Here is a 16,209-nt window from a genome sequence, read left to right as displayed (position 1 = left end):
CTAGAACTCTAATGGACCTTGGAGGTTACCCAATAGAAACATTTATCTTGCAGATGAGTTGTGATCTGCATGGATCTGTACTGTGCTACTAACATTTTTATCAATGACTTGCATAATGGAATCGATGTTATGCTCCTCATGCTTATCAAATTTGAAGGTGACACAAAGCTAACATACTGAACAACATTAATATAACATTTTTTTTCTTTTTCTTTTGTCTTTTTTTGAGGTTTCTTTGAGTAAAAACATCATATAAAAGGCACCACAGCCCCTTTACCCTCCTGGGAGTGATCTGTTATACCTGTCTGGGTTCAGGGATATTCTAGTGGTTCATACTCATGATCTATCTATCTATCTATCTATCTATCTATCTATCTATCTATCTATCTATCTATCTATATGCAGGGCAAGGTCACACAGATCTGTGCATTTGCTACAGAGCTGGTTTTTGACATTATCAGTTTCCAGAAAGATCTTGATATCCTAAGGCTTTTACCTGGATCTAATAGTAATAATAGTAAGGATAATAATAATAATAAGGATAATCATGATTGCTAACATGTATATAGTGCTTTCTATGTGTACTTATACTGCAGCACTATATCAATGTTATCTCATTTTATCTTCAAAGCAACCCTGGAAGGTAGGTGATATCATTATCCCCATTTTATCTCCATTTAGATGAGGAAAGTGAGGTGCATAGAGGTTAAGTGACTTGCCTAGGCTCACATAGCTTATAAGAGTTTGGGCTGGATTTGAACTTGGGTCTTCCTGATTCCAGGCCTGGTACTCTATCCATGGTGCCTCCTAGCTGTCCCAATAATAAGATGAAGCAATATGATTAAAGTCAATGAAGTGTAAATTCTTACAGCTGTGTACAAAAATGCCCCAGCTTGATCAATACTAGTTTGGGGAGACTTGGATAGACAGCGTATTTGCAGATTTTATTTGGCTAAAATTTCAATATAGCCAGGAATGTGATGTGACAGCCAAAAAAGCTAATGCGATAATATCCTGTGAAGTAAGAGACATAGGAATGGGTCAGGGTGAAGGTGGATTAGGAGAGGGGAGCTAGACAATGGGTGTCAGTGCCATTATGCTTTGACCTTGTCAGATCTCATCAGGAGCAATATGCTCAATTCTGAGTATTCTCAGTTTAAGAAGGACTTTGATAAGCTGGAGAATATATAAAGGAGGATAGCCTGAATGGTGAAAACCCAAGCATAGTGAAAGCCCAAGCAGGATGGTGAAAGACCAGCCTGGATAGTGAAAGTCCAACCAGGATAATGAAAACCCAACCTGGATGGTGAAAGCCCTTGAATCTCTCTTATGTGAGAATCAGAAATGGACATTTTTTTTATGTAGAACAGAATACTCAGGGGACATTAATAACTTTGTTCAGGTACTTAAAGGACTGTCATGTGGAGGAAGGATTAAGTTTATTTTTTTCTTTGGCTTCAGAGAACTGACCCAGGAGCACAAGTTTTGAAAGAGTCGGTTTAAGCTCACTGTCTGGGGAACACACCAAAACCCAACCAAACAAAAATGAAACAACCCAACAAAAACCACCAAGATCTTGACAATTAGAGCTGTCCAAAAGTAGAATGGGCCACCTATAGAGATGGTACATTCTTTCTCATTGAAAAATCTTTAAACATTGGCTGAATGATCACTTGCAAATATATTACAGTAAGAACTCCTTTCATGGTCAGTGAGGTCCATTCCAACCATAAAACCTTCTGATCCTATGACCTGGGACTTTCCAGTCTCTGACAGAGGTACAAATGAGAAATACAGTAACCAAAGAGAAGTGGGACAAGCAAAGGCCTGGATATGATAGATACTGGAAAATTAGCCCCCTGGAGAATTGGTTAAAACTTTATCTTTTCCCCCAAGGCTTTCTTTATTATGGAAAACAGGAAACTTAGCTCATCTGTCACCTCAGAGATTGCTGAGATGCAATTTGAAGTGACTACAGATTCTGTCTGTTTGCTGCATGTCATTTGTGTGGTAGATGATAAATACAGTTCTCTTAAAATTCTCTCGGGGTGCAGTCCTCTCACTCATTTCATCCATTATGTTCAGGCATAGGGAGTTGGGGATGGAGAAGTATTTTATTGCAGTTTTGCCCTTTAAAACACGGAGACTTCCTTAGCTCCAAGAGGTACTCTACCAACATTTTCTTTCTACTTCCCACATGCTGCCCCTTTGGTTTCCCTCTTAGTAATTGATCCATGGGGTTAGATCCTCTTGGAATTGATGCATTCAGGCAGCATCTGCAGTCTCATGGGGGTTGGTTGCTAGGCAACCTCACCTGTAGACAGGATGGCTGCTGGGCCACTTTCACTCTGAAAGCCTTGCTTGAGAAGGACCTGAGGAGCAAGTTACTCTGAATTGTCAAGGTTCAGGGAAAAGAGAGCTCTGGGACACGGACTTAAGATGCTCAAAAGGCATACTCAGGGTCTAGAAAATCTGCATGGAAACTTTAGTTGAGTTTTTTTAGGCCATTTTTCTTAAAATGATAAAATAAAATTTAAAAGAAGTACCTTAGCAAATATAGAGGATATTTAAGTATCCAGCCTATGTGTATGTGTGTTTTAAGATTTTAAAATATGAACAGTAAAAAAAAATCATTTTAATTCTCCTCCTGAGATCTTTTTATGGCCATTATCTTCCATTACTTTATATTTTAGGCCCTTACTCTTTCCTCAGAGCTTATATATTAACATACTACCCTGGTTTCACTCCTCTTGAACACTATTTCTTTAATTATAAAATATTCATTTCTTAAGACAAGGCTGCAGGATGAGTTTTTGCACACTTTTTTATCTGCTTTACTGTCAGACTTCAGAGGATGTTAGTGCTGAAAGGGTCCTTAGATGTTATCTAGTCCAAACCTTGCATTTGACCCAAGAGGAAACTCTATTAGCAGAGCAGTTTTTAGGAAATTTTGCTCTTGGAGCAAATAAGACCATAATATCATAGATCTAGAGATGACAAGGACCCAGAGATCATCTATTTCAATATCCTCATTTATATGTGAGAAAGCTGAAGGCAGGAGAGATGAAGTGAATTGCCTAAGAGTATCCAGATGGCAGGGTTGTGATTCAAACTCAGGTCCTATGATTAAAGGTTTAACATTCTTTTCCTTGAAAAACCGTACCACTTCAGTACTTTCTCTTCAGAATCATGGACAGCACCTGAGATACATGACATAACATGTGTATGCAGTTGAGGAAAGGTGGGCCATCACTCATTGGGGAGGAGACAAAAGTTCCCAAGATGTTAGCAAGTGTCCACTGCTAGTGATAGAGCTAGGCAGGAAGAGGAAGAAAATCACCTCAGCCCACCATGTCCCATTAGCATAGCATTTGACATGTAATAAGACATCAGCGTAGGACATCTGCAGCTTCTTATTTTAATTAATTATTCCAGCTAACTAGATGCACTCTTTTGTGTTTCCTCAACTGAAAGACTGCAAGTGAGGTCAGGCGTCTTCTACATATGGGCCCTCAGAACAAAGTTCAATTCACTTCCACTCTAATTTTGTGGCTTTGTATAATAGCGAGGACAGTAATAGACATCTGTCATGCCCATGTTCATTTGGGAAGTATTGGCCAGGCCAAAATGAAGAAAAAATCTGAGAATGTATCATTAGCCTCAGACTGTGCAGGCAGCCAATCCTGATAATTGATGAACAGCCCAGAGAATTTTTTTTTCAAATTTTTAAATTTTTATATTTGCAAAATCCTAGGCCCTGTAGAACTAGGGTATTTCCTTTAGGGGAATTTGAGAGACTGATTCCTTTCCATCACTTTTCCCCTACACATCTTCTGTGTTCTCACTACATTAGGAGAAGTGTTTTGTTAAATGTGATTTGTGCCCAAGGGCATTGAGGATATAGCTTGAGTAATTCTGTTTATTAGCTTGTGTTTTCTCACAGAGGATCAGTGGAATGTGAGCAATAGCAAAAAAAAAAAAAAAAAGACTAGAGAGATTCACAAACTATTAGGTTTTCCAGTGATTTCTCCAGAGTATTTTTGAAAGATAATTATGCAAATACCTGAGTACATATTTTATTGGGCCTCTCATTTATTTCTCCCTGAGTTAGAGAATTTTGAATTAGTTCTGTTACTTCTAAGCTTGTGAGGAGTGCAGAGGAGATAGGTACTTGCTGCTGTTAGAGCCTCTATATGATTAATTCAGGGATGAGAAGAATGTGGAAATTACCAAAATATTTCAGGCAAAAACAAGATTTTTTTTTTGCCGTGAATTATCTTAATCTTGTCTTAGTTCACTCCTTCCATGAGTAAGTGAAAACTAGTCAGTGACCAAAACTTGAACGAAGAGAAAGGGAGAAACTAATTATCCAGACGGCTTCAACTTTTCTTTCCAATTTTATTAGTCACTATTTACCTACACAAACATTGTGCTATGAACTGACTGTTCTAATTACCTTCATAGTAAGGTGACATGGACATTTTCACTTTCACAAAGCAGTTTGCTGGAGCCAGTTCAAATTGGCTGCTGATAGCCAATTGCTAAATTTTCAGTGTGAACATTTACACCTTGAAAATTGGCAAGCTACAAATTAGGGCTTGATTTATTGTCCTGTTCATTGCCTAGAGTTAAGAAAGTGATGGAGAAAGTGTTAAAGCAGATTAACCTGAAAAGTATACAGTTTGCAAACTCCCTTCTCTTTCAGGGCTGATTGCTAAAGATTGACCAGCACACCTTTGCCCCCATACCTTTTCCCATGCCATTTATGCTCTTTTCTCAGGCAATTAACATCTTACTGTTTATTTAAGACCTCCTAGATAATTTCCCTTTTCTGGTCTGAAAGCTCCCCCTTTCACTTCAGCTCACAATAATGTCTTTTTTTCCTCTGCATAAATGGTACCTGCCTTTTTTATTCAGTGTTCCAAAGAATCTCAGAAGCTCAGAGTTGGAAATGAGCTCAGAAGCCATCTAGTTCATCCTATTATAGGTACAAATGAGAAATACATTAGACAAAGAGGAACAAACAAAGTGTTAGATAATAAAGAAGCTGATGAATTGGGCCCTAGAGAACCGGTCAAAACATCTTATTTTCCTGTCCTAGAATCCTTTCTACAAGATCTCTGATCAATGGTCATTTAGCTCCCACTTGAAGCTTTAAAGTGAAGGGGAACCCAGTACCTCCTGAGTCAGATCATTCTACTTTTAGATAGGCATGTTAGGAAGGTTTTCTCTATGTCAAACCCAAATTCTTCTCTTTGAAGCTTCTATCCATGGCTTCTACTTATGCCACCAGAACTCTAAAAGAACAACTCTCCTTCACTGTATGCTACTTTAGACCTTGTATAGCATTAACAGGATTTTTACTGAGCCAGTCTCTAACCTGAGAATGCTCAGGGCCATACAAAGCCAGCCTGGAGACAAGAGTGCCAGTAATCAAGTAGTTTGATTAATCAATTTCAGAGCGAGGAATGTTCTCTTAGCTGAAGTAAAAACACAAGTTATATACTTAAATCAGAACTAGGGAAGGAAGTGGGAAGGTGGATTACAAACAATCATTTAGTGGTTTCCCATGAGAAGTCCATAAGTCCCACAATACAACAATTTGGGGGTTGTGACCACCTCCCCTAAAGTACAGAACCAGAGTTCTGTGACGGGAACAGGTTCCACAATCTTTGATTCACTTCACTTAAGGTCCAGTGATTGTGAGCCTTGTCAGAATTTTTATTAATCGGTTTAAGCTGCATTGTGAGCTCTTACTCCCAAGCCAGAGAGTCAGTTCTTGAGAAAATGAAATTATTAGTATATTCATTATACATATCATATCGATTAATATGAAAATTATAAATTCCTTTCTCAGTAGTTATGTAGCTCATATTTTTATAGAAATATAGACTATTGGTTAGAGGATCATTACATTTAGCACTTGAAAATGTCATAGAGCTTAAGTTCAATATCCTCATTTAATAGATCAGGAAACAGGAGACTGGTGAGGCAAAGCAGTTTGAGTTGCAAAGGAACTTCGAATATTAACTCATAAGCTATTTGAGTCATAAAGGCTTTTATTTATCATCTAATTCACCTGTTTTTTTCTTTACTAGCATTCATTTTACATTTTAGGAAACTGAGGCCCAGAGAGGGCAAGTGACTTTTGGCAAATTAAATAGAACTTTATGTTGCTTAAGTTCCATTAATGCATTTCAGATGAAAGTATTTTAGTGTGCCTAAGTACACTACTATTATAAGAGCATCACTGAATTGATACCTAATCACTTATCATTTAGAAGTAGAGACATGAGGGCAAATGATAGGTACTGGACTTGCCTTTGATGTTCATCATATTCTAAATGTCTGCATTATGACCATATATTTTGGGGTAGAATGCATGAATTATGTTTGAAACAATAATTAGATAATCATTTTTTGTATAATAAACCCAACCTTTCAAGTGGGTAAATGAAAGAGAAGTTGGGAGGAGCAGAGTGGCTTGTATATAGTTGGTGTTCTCTAAGTGTTTTTTGGATAGATGAATGAATGAATGAATGAATGCAATCCTGGGCAGCATTCAGGAAGTACAAGCCACTGGCTATTATAGGAACTCAATGTCTTCCGTGGACTTTCTGAGGTTTAATAGCAACAGCATAATGATGATCACAATAACAATGGCATTTATATAGCACTTTAGGTTTTACAAAACACATTACAAATATTATTTCATGTTATCCTCACAACAATCCTGAGATACAGGTGCTGTTATTATCTCTGTTTTACAGATGAGGAAACTGAGGCAAACAGAAATTAAGTAACTTGCTCAGGGTCACATAGCTAGTAAGTATCTAAGGCCAGCAGAGGTAGTAGATTAAGAGGAATTTCCTCTCTTTGGAAAACTTTAAGCAGAGACCATGCGGACACATTCTAGGTGTGTTACAGTAGGTATTCCTTTAGACAAGGTGGCAGCCAAAGTCCTTCCTAATACATAAATTATGTGATTTTGAGACATTTGTATGACACTTTAAAATTTGCGAAATGTTTCACGTACATTATTGTATTTGAGTCCTGTGACATACTTATAAGGTAGGTACTATGGGCGTTATTAGCCCAGTTTTATAGAGGAGAAAACTGCAGGGAGATGTAGAGTTACTTGCCCAGGGAGATATAAAGCCAGAAAGTGACAGAAATATAATTGAAATTCAAGGTTTATTCTCCTCCTCTGCCTCCTCCTTTTCCTTCACCTCTTCCTCCTCCCCTTTTCTTTATTCCTTTTCTCTTTCCCTCTCTCTTTCTCCTTCTTTATTCCCCTCTGTTTCCTCTTGCTCTCTCCCTCATCTCTCACCCCCATCTTTTTCTTTCCTTTTCTCCATTTATATAGAGAACACACACATACACGTGTATGTATATATACATATACATATATATACTGACAAATCATATATATATGCTATATCTGTGTATGCACACATGTATATTAGAATCTTTGCATCTTTCCTTTGTTTAAAATATATATCCAAGTTTTTCAAAATGAATTTTGAGGGGAAATTTTGAGCCTGTTATTTACTGATGTAATCTCTCAGTCTATAATAAGCATCCTTTTGACATAAGTGATTGAATGCTGAGATCTTTTTCTCCAATTAACATATAGGGATGTAGCCAGTAGAATTGCTATCATATGAATTCAGGTATGCCTATCACATCTAAGAAAGAGAAATAGAAAATTAATTAAAGTGAAAATAAATAGAAATTATTCATGAGATTCATTTTAGGGCCCCTGTAATTATAAGTAAATTAGTTAAGCAATCAAGGAGTTGACTACTCTTTCTCATCTCCACCTCCTGTTACTGAAAAGATAGCCTACCACTGGCATACAAAATGCCATGCTGGACAAAATCATAGAGCTAAACCTTTTAGTTTAGATCAAGTCTAGGATCTATACTAGATTGCACCTCCCAGATATTCTCTTGATAATTGAATTGGAAGGATTAATCCAGATTTTCACAGACGGATACTTCACATACAGATATTTCACAGACGGATTTAGAAATAGCTCATAGGGTTAGTAGCTCAAAACAGTACTGGTCTAAAGTCAACGACATGGAGCCATTATTATAACAATGAATTACACGTAGAGCGGTGCATTTGCGACAAATGATAATTTTGATTGATTTCATTTTATGATAGCAGTAGTCATCGTAGTGTACTTCTACTAACACTAGGGTGACTTGGTTGCCTGACCTTGACCAAGTAAAATTGAATTGAATTAGTTTCCCTACCTTAGTTCTCTTTCAGTTTAGTGTTAGATTTAATGCCATCTACACAAAGTCCTACCCTTCATCTTAGCAGTATCCACATTTTTTCTACTTCTGTGATCATGAAATCTGAAATTCCATTGTCTGATCATACCCCTGTATCATTCCTCTTTTCCTATGCCTTAGGACTCCCTAGCCTCCTTTTAAAGTATGTTTTTATTGATATCTTTTTAATTACTATATTTTCTGACACTGTCTTTCATATGTCTCTATCCCAGATAATTATCCCATATAAAACTATTTTAAAGACAAAGAAAGAAATATCAGTATAACTAACCAATACATCCCTTAAAGTATAAATATACATACAGTGTGGACCTCCCATTTCTTCAAAAAAATATGATGGGGATGTCTCCTCATATTTCTTCTTTGATACCATGTTTGTTCCTTATAATTTTCAACAATAACCTTTTGTGGTTATTCTTTCCATTTGTGTTGCTAGTGTCATATATGATGTTTTCTCATCTATGCTTACTTTACTCATCAGTTTGTATAGATCTTTTTTCTCTGTGTTAATCACATTCATAATTTCTTATAGAATAGTAATATTCAATTGTATTCATTTACCATGCAAAATAGCTATTCAATCATCAATGGACATTTCCTTAATTTCTAATTCTTTGATATGACAAAAAGTGCTGCTAAAATGTGTGGTATAACCTAGTAGTGTGAAATTTGTATCTAGGGATATCGAAGTTTTAATCACTTTGACTCCTAAAACCGTAGTGATTTACAGCTCCAGGAGCAATGAACCAGTGTTCCCACAACTCCTCCAAAATTGACTATTCCTAACTTTCATCTTTGCTAAATTTGCATTCTTATCCTGTTCTTTTCCTCACTCCAACCTTTATTCTCTCTACTCCTCAATTCTTTCCCAGGTTCCTGCTTTGTATATAATCCCTTTCCTTTCATCTCTCAACCATTTGGTGAATCAGTTTAACTCTACCCTATCCTTTATTCTTTAATCCCTTGCACTAGTGATCAATAAATTGCCAAATTTAATGCCCTTTTATTCTTCTTAATCTCTCTCCATGTTTGAAACAGCTGATAACTTTATCTTCTTGGAAACTCACCTCTAGGTTTTCATGACATTGTAATCTTCTGGTTCTTCTTCTACTGTTTGATAACTATTTCTCAGTCTCTTATGATTGATCTCCATTCATAGCATCCTATTTACCTTAAGTATACTCCAAGGCTCTGCCCTAAGTCTTGTTCTCTTTTTCTTCTATCCTGTTCCACTTGATCTCATTGGCTCCTGAGATTTCACTTACCATCTTTTTGTAGATGATTCCCCTAGGTATATATTCAGCTCTAATCTTTCTCCTGAGGTACTTTCCTATATTACCAACTACCTTTGGGACAGCTTGAATTGAATGCTCTGTAGGCACTCTAACTCAACATTTTAAAAACATAATTTTTTTTTATTCTTCCCTCTAAAATTTAAATTCTTTGCTCTTTTAATCTTCTCAGTTATTGTTCAGGGCACCAATATTCTCCCAATTACCCTGGCTCACAAATATGATATCTCCTTTGACTCTTCACTAGAACTTGTCTCATGGTCCAAACTCTTGCTAAATTGGTGTTCTTTCTACTTCACCAAGTATGAATGAGCTGTGAAGAGATTCTACTGAACTGCAATCAGTATTCTTCATACTCTTGTGATTTTCTTTTCTGTTTTTCTTTTTTCCTGTGTAGATGCTTGGGTCATACACTTTTGTATGATTATGGATGCTCCATGGCTTGATGCAATGCAACTAACACAGCGTCATCCACAAATCAAAGAACTAGGAGGGCCTTGCCATTTATAGGGCATCTGTCTCCAACTTGCATGCTATACTGTATCTGCCCCATGACCACAGCAAACTCCTCTGGCAAGCAAAAATCTCCCTATTTCATGTCTCACCTGATAATTCCTTACAGCCCAGGCAACAGTGAATTTTCTACAGGGTGTCCCAAAAGTTTTAGTGTAATATAGTTATCCTCACATTTATATTTCCTTCTGTTTACACAACCCTCTAATTTAAGTACTTCATATTTTTCACTTAGACTGTTAGAAGAGCATTCTAGCTGATCTCCTCATCTCAAGTATCTCCCCAATCCAATCTACTCTTCATCAAATGCCCAAACTGATTTTCAATAAATTCCCATGGCTTCCTATTACCTCAAATATTATATATAAAGTCTTGTTTTAATCTAAGTGATATTCAATTTAAGCATAATTTAACCATCTTCATAACATGGCCCTCTTCTACCTTGTCAATTTTCTTTCATCTCATTCATCTCAATATGCTCTGCAATCCATCTACATTGACCTATTTGCTATTGTTCACACACAGCTGTCTAATCCACCTCCAATCTCCTTGACTCTGAATTTGTTGTTCCCCCATGTCTGACATGCTCTCTTTCATTTCTGCTTCTTAGTTTCTCTGCATTTCATTAATACCAGCTTGAATCCTACATTCTTCTAGACACCTTTCCCAATCCCATGCTCTCATGGGTTTCTATTTGAAAATTGTTTTCCACCTGCTCCACACACATTTGGTGTGAACCAAAGTATTCTCATGTTGTCTGTCCCATTAGAATGCAATCTCATAGAGGTCAAAGACTGTTTTGTCTTTCTTTGCATTCCCAATGCTTGTTATTGTGCCAGGTACAAATTAAGACCTTAATAAATGCTTCTTGATTAATTGATTGATTGAATACTGTTAATAAGATAAGACATTTGTTTCATAGGATCGTAGACATAAGACTGCTGCAATGGAGCTTAGAGGCAACCTAGACCAAAAATCTCATCTTATAGATGAGAAAACTGAGATACAGAGAAGTTAAATAGCCTACCATAGGCTCATAGATTTGAAGTAAGAAATGACCCCAGAGCCTGTCTGGGCCAATTCTCTTTTTTTATAAATGTGGAAATTAAGATGCTTGAAGGTTAAAAGACTTGGCTAAGGTTTTAGAGATAGTAAGTGACACCGCTGTATTCAAACCCAGATCCTTTCACTCCAAAACTGGTGTTCCTTTTACTGTAACATACTTATTAAAATACAGGGAGTTTTAAAATTTATTTTATTTTTATTATTACTAGATCAAAAGTCAGTGTAATTGTAAGCAATTAACACATTAAACTTAAAATTACACTAAAACTTTTGGGACACCCTGTAGAAAATTCACTGTTGCCTGGGCTGTAAGGAATTATCAGGTGAGACATGAAATAGGGAGATTTTTGCTTGCCAGAGGAGTTTGCTGTGGTCATGGGGCAGATACAGTATAGCATGCAAGTTGGAGACAGATGCCCTATAAATGGCAAGGCCCTCCTAGTTCTTTGATTTGTGGATGACGCTGTGTTAGTTGCATTGCATCAAGCCATGGAGCATCCATAATCATACAAAAGTGTATGACCCAAGCATCTACACAGGAAAAAAGAAAAACAGAAAAGAAAATCACAAGAGTATGAAGAATATTGATTGCAGTTCAGTAGAATCTCTTCACAGCTCATTCATATGTCTGATCTTGGAAGATACTATTTAAGGAAAAATTGCGGGGGGAGGTAAGGACTTCTGTGGAATCTCTTAAAATTAACTTTTTTAAAAAATGTACTTTTCAATGATAAAGAATCCATCTCTTCACATGCTTAGAAAAGAATCAACAAAAAATAAAACCCATGTAACAAATATGCATAGTCAAGTAAAACATTTCAAATTGGCCATGTCCAACAATGTGTTTCTTATTCTGCCTATTTGTCCATCACTACTCTGTCTAGAATCACAGTAAATCATAGCACTGATTGGAGTTCTTAAGTGTTTCAAAATTAGGCATTTTTGCAATGTTGTTGTTATAACATGAATTGTTCTCCAGGTCCTACTTGCTTTATTCTGCTGTGCTTCATGCGAGTTTTCTATAGTTTCTCTGACACAATCTCTTCTATCATTTCTTACAGCACAGTGGTATTACATTGCAATCATATGTAATGATTTGTTCCGCCATTCCCCAATTGATAAATACATCTCATATTTTCTAGTTCTTTTATACAACAAAAATGCTACTATTGGTTTTTTTAATCAATATAAGATCTTTTCTTCTTCCTTTGTTCTTTGTGGTGTATAGGTCTAGTAATGGTATTACTAGTTAAAAGGGTATGCACTACTTAGCATCTTTCTGGGCATAATTCAAAATTGTTTTCCAGAATCTGGCTGGACCAATTCACAATTCCTCAAAAAAGTATCAGTTTACTTGTTTCCTCATAGCGGCTCTATCATATATCATTTTCTTTTTTTGATCACCTTTGCCAATATGCCTAAGTATAAGGTAGAACCTCAGAATTGCTTTAATGTGCATTTCTCTAATTTTTATTGATTTGGAACATTTTTTAATGTGACAATAGATTTCATCCCCTGGGAATTGCTCACACATATCTTTGACCATTTATCAATTGAGCAATGGTATTCCTATAATTATTTATATAAATTAAAATCCATTATTTACATGTCTTAGAAATTAAACCTTTATCTGAGTAACTTGCTGTAGAGACTTTTCCCCAGTTAAATTATTTCCCAGTCTTACCTGTAATGAATTTGCTTTAACAAAACACTTTAAATTTTATGTAATCAAAACAGCTTATTTTATCTTCTCTAATCCTCTCTATCCCTTGTTTGGCTATGAACTCTCCTTCATCCATAACCCTGAAAGTAAATTTCTTCCTTGTTCCTATAGTTTGTTTATGATATGACCTTTTATATCTAAGTCAAATATCCATTTGGAACTTACTTGGCATAGGTGTGAGATATTGGCCTAAACCTAATTTCTTCCAGACTGCTTTCCAGTTTTTGCAGAAGTTCCTATCAAAGGGTAGGTCTTTACTCCAATAGCTGACATCATTGGGTTTATTGTATACTATGCTGAGTTATTTTATTTCAGTATGTTCTAATCTGTTCCACTGATCAAGCTCTCCATTTTTAAGCCTTGCCAAATTGTTTTAATTATGAATATTTTGAAATCTGCTACTGCAAGCCTCCCTTTGTTTCTACTTTGTAAAAATTATTTCTCTTGAGAGTCTTGACTTCCCAATCTCACTGCACATAGCTAAAATCCAAGAATCTTCACAGGAAGACAGATTATTTTAGAGAAGGCTTTTCAAGAGATGAAGGCTATTTCACATCACTAGATTCTATGCTAAGCAATCTCTAGCCCCAGGCATGTAAAAATGCTATGGAAAATATCAGAGGTACCAAGTATGATGTCAGAGGTCTCTTCTACCAGCTCATGAAGCTACCAAATTGACTCATGAAAGCAAGGTTCTAGGTATGGGTGGTGTCTTTTAACTCATGTGTAAGTTAGATTTCAGTGAGGTAGAATTGCACAAAGTCATTGGCCTCAGTCTCTCTTCCAGAATCACTGGAGTCCAGTAGTAAAGCAAAATTCAAGACAACTGGTAATGGCTCAGGAGGCAGTGGATGACCTTGGCATCTTCAATGTCAAACCAAGCTCTAAGTGCTCCCCCTGCTTCCAAGGCCTTTGTGGCCCAATAGAAGAAATCATTCTCATCTGCCTTTTCTGCTGGGGAGATCTTCACTTGCTTGGGATAGACACCATGCAAACTCAGAGATGGATTTGAGGCTGGTTGGTTTCCCTCAACCTAGTTTAGCCCATCCACTGAAACAGTTTTACTGAGGTGTGGCTGCTATAGCTTCTTGGAACCACAGGTGAGAAATAGGTGAATCAGGTGGGTACTAAAGTTGGAAAGCAGCCCTGGAAAAAGGGCTTGGCAGCCCTCACACCAGAGGTACTATTCTTCCCTTAACACTCAACATGTCCCATGCTGGGAGCTGCGTAATTTTGAAGGCACAAAAAGGCAAATATTCCAGAAATTCAAAGGTGAAAAAACATTAAATTCTCTGCTTCTGTGATTCATGCAGGAAAAGCCATGTGAATGAAGACAAATAGGCAGCCCGCAATACTGGTAACCATAAGGTACCATTTGAGCTGTAGATCAAGTGGAGTAGGAACCAGTGAGAAAATGTGGATGGTGATACACAGCTCCTTGAAGCCTGGACTCTGGGAATGTCCTGTAGAATTACCCTGAAATAACAGTCAGCCTTCATTTATCTCATGCCTAAAGTCCAAGGTTTCCCAGGCAGCCTACAAGACAAGCTTCAACAGGCCTGTTGTGACATGCAGGAGCTTCATACCACTTTTCCCCTAAATAATGTGTTTGAAGATTCAAACAGGTATGATTTGACTGAGAGCCAGTTTAAGCTGACTCAAGCCCAAGAAAGTACAGAGTGATTTTTGTGTTTCTTAGAAGGTAGTATTACTTCTGATTGGATTGTAGGACCACTTCTCTCCTCTGAAGATCCTTTCCCAGAGGCGATAAAATTCCCTGAAGAAAAAAAAATTTTTGAGTTATGACATGGAATCAAACTGATACTTCCAGATTCCCGGCATGCATTCTTGTGCTAGTTTATAGTTGATAACTATACTCTGTGTATGTTTTTAGATTATGAAAATAAAGTTGCTTTGAACATTTTTTAAAAGATGAATGTCATGATTAGTTCCCTAATTCAATCAAGCAAGTTTTGGTACTTTGATGGGTGTGGCACTGGAAAAATAAATAAACTTAAGTAACAGTGTCATTTTTTGGCTATATTGGCTTGGCCTACCCATGTGCAATGATTATTTTTTCCTATCATTTGTCTTTATTTTCATAAATTCTAATAATTCCTGTATGTATCCTGGTAGAGATTCACAAATATGTTATACATTAGTTATTTTAAAATGAAATTCTTCTTATCTCTTCCTGTTGGGTTTAATTCATATGCATGAATTAAAATGATTAATGTAAATTCATTTTATATCCTACAACTTTGCTGGTTATTAATTTTTCAATTAAATTTTTAGTACACTCTATGGTTCTCTAAGTATACCATCATATCATCTATAAAAAGTGATGACTGTTTTTATTTTTGCCTATATTTATTTCCTTGATTTATTTTTCTTGTCTTATTACTATACTTAGCATTTTGAGTTCTGAGTCATTTACTGAATAAAATCCAACCAGTTCTCTTCCTCCTAATACCTGCTCACTGTCTGTCTATAGTAGGAGTCCAAGACATTTGTTCTGATGCATCAGGACATGAGACCATCTGTGCAACTGTACATTGTAGTTTGGAACAGTATTGTCAAACTAAAATAGAAATGGGAGCAACTAAACCATATAAGGATGCTTGTGGGCACATATTGACTTAGAAAACCATTTATAACATTACTTTATTTTATTCATTCTTATTTATTTTGTTAAATATTCCCCAATTATACTTTAATCTGGTTTGGGCTGCTCTTTGCAGTATTGTGGGCTCCCTATTTGTCTTCATTCACGTGGCTTTTCCTGCATGAATCACAGAAGCAGAGAATTTAATGTTTTTTCACCTTTGAATTTCTGGAATATTTGCCTTTTTGTGCCTTCAAAATTACACAGCTCCCAGCATGGGACATGTTGAGTGTTAAGGGAAGAATAGTACCTCTGGTGTGAGGGCTGCCAAGCCCTTTTTCCAGGGCTGCTTTCCAACTTTAGTACCCACCTGATTCACCTATTTCTCACCTGTGGTTCCAAGAAGCTATAGCAGCCACACCTCAGTAAAACTGTTTCAGTGGATGGGCTAAACTAGGTTGAGGGAAACCAACCAGCCTCAAATCCATCTCTGAGTTTGCATGGTGTCTATCCCAAGCAAGTGAAGATCTCCCCAGCAGAAAAGGCAGATGAGAATGATTTCTTCTATTGGGCCACAAAGGCCTTGGAAGCAGGGGGAGCACTTAGAGCTTGGTTTGACATTGAAGATGCCAAGGTCATCCACTGCCTCCTGAGCCATTACCAGTTGTCTTGAATTTTGCTTTACTACTGGACTCCAGTGATTCT

The 16,209-nt window shown here is 36.7% G+C and overlaps 1 pseudogene; it reads left to right on the top strand.

Moving 5' to 3' along the window:
• The first annotated feature begins 2,234 nt into the window (after positions 1-2,234).
• On the top strand, positions 2,235-14,705 carry LOC114036145 (annotated as a pseudogene).
• Positions 14,706-16,209: the final 1,504 nt, after the last annotated feature.

Source organism: Vombatus ursinus, unplaced genomic scaffold, assembly GCF_900497805.2.
Source record: "Vombatus ursinus unplaced genomic scaffold, bare-nosed wombat genome assembly UNPS02009770.1, whole genome shotgun sequence".
Classification (NCBI taxonomy): domain Eukaryota; kingdom Metazoa; phylum Chordata; class Mammalia; order Diprotodontia; family Vombatidae; genus Vombatus; species Vombatus ursinus.
The sequence above is the reverse complement of the archived record's forward strand: the minus strand, read 5'-3'. Positions and strand labels throughout refer to the sequence as shown.